Source organism: Rhea americana, unplaced genomic scaffold, assembly GCF_003343005.1.
Source record: "Rhea americana isolate MKP2758 unplaced genomic scaffold, rheAme1 scaffold_246, whole genome shotgun sequence".
NCBI classification, from domain to species: Eukaryota; Metazoa; Chordata; class Aves; order Rheiformes; family Rheidae; genus Rhea; species Rhea americana.
The window spans coordinates 474,760-476,517 of NW_028186364.1; positions in this window are offsets into that span (position 1 = coordinate 474,760).

The window sequence follows — 1,758 nt, forward strand, 5'->3', positions numbered from 1 at the left end:
GCCAGTGGCCGGGCGGCTGCTGGGCCGGCTCCAGCGCCCGCTGGCACGCTGTTGCATAAGGCGGCGGCGTGGCCGGGCACCRGTTTGGGGTGAAACACGTGCCCGCAGGTGGCAGGGAACCGTTCCCCRACCGGCCAGGACGCTCTCGGCGCGTGAGCGCTCGCGTGCCTGCCCTGGCCGCGGGAGGTAAATCTCCACTGGAGGCAGGAAAGATGGAGCTCGAGAAAAAGCCGGGATTTGGGTCAGGCTATTTTGGGTGAGCGCTGCTCTGCCGCTTCCTCCTTGCGCTCCGCGGCCCCCTCTGCCGCTGCTGGCCGGGCCCCGCTGCCCTGGGAGGACTCGCCGAGGAGGAGCCCGCCGGAGCCGGCACCGCGAGGAGCCCGTGAGGCTCTTCCCGAGCGCTGGGCTTCGCCCGGCTCCGAGCAGGCATCTCCAGGCCGCGGCTGGGCGGAGAGGGGGCCCGGTCTCCCTGCCCTCCATCCCGACCGGGGATGCTCTCTCCGCGGATTTGACCGTTGTGTTCCCAGCGCAGAGATGGGGAAAGGCTTAAGAAATCCCTAAACCCGGCCTTTTCCTCCCCGAGAGAGGTGCGCGGGCTCAGCCCCGCTGCGCGGTAGRGATCTGCCGAAAGCGGAGCCACCTCCGCCACGTGCCTCGGCAGCAAACGGAGTGGGGAGGCTGGATTTTGGAGTGCCCGAGGGTTACAGCCCCCGTCCCTGCTCTGCTGGGCAGAAACGCGGTGGAAGCAAAAGTCAGAACTAAGTTGGCGATGGGGGAATGGCCRATGGGAGTTTCTCCAGGCTTTGGACGCAATAAAGGCAAGAAGTGAGTTATTTGTAATGGTAATCAGGCTCTTCCAGTTTATCCTAGCACATAATTGCGTGGGCGGTAGGTTCCCAGTGGTGGTAATTACCCCGGTGCTAAATGGCACAGCATTCAGACAGGCTGGGCTTTTCCCCCCCTTCTCCGAGTTTGCCGCTTGCTGCGGCGAGTTCCCCGCGCGAGGGCTGCGGCGCTGCGCTGCCCCGGAGCCTCCTGCCTCTCCTCCTCCTCCTCCTCCGGGGAGATCCCGGTTGGGAACGCGGGGCCGGGAGGCAGGAGGGGCGAGCGGCTTTGCCTGCCGCTTCAGCGGCGGCCGGGGCTCGAGCCGGTGCCGCGCGTGAGCATCCCCACGGCGCCCACGCAGAGAGCCCCGGCGCGGCGCGGGGCCGGGGGCTCTCGCGGCGCCCATCCCCGCAGCGTCCTGCTCCTGCCGCCGCCGGGCCCGGCCTGCGTCGCACTCGCTCTCGCCGGCGGCATGAGGATCCGCTCGGCGCTTCCTGCCCCGAGCGCGGGGCGACGCCGGCGGGGCCCGGCAGCCTTCCCGAGCCGAGCCGAGCCGAGCCGGGCCAAGTGGAGCAGAGCGGGATTGCGAGGCCGGGGAGGGGGCAGGAGCGAGCCCCCCGCCGGCCTCGGCGCGGGGAGGAGAAGGCGGCGGAGAGGAGCCGCGACCCCCGGGGCACTTCCACCCGGCCCGGCCCGGCCCGGCCCGGCCCGGCCCCGCTGCGGCTCGGAGCCTCCGCCCGGCGCCGGGAGGAGCCGCCCCTCGAGCCCAGGGTCCCTTTCCCCGCGGCCCTTCCCGCTGCCCGCGGCTCCCCTGCTAAATAGGCGCTAATGAGGCCTGTTAATTAGCCGAGCTACGCTGGAGAATAAGTAATTTCCTCGCGCCCCCGCCGTCCCCCCCAGATCCACCGGCTTTATTAAACCCGCCGGCCCCGC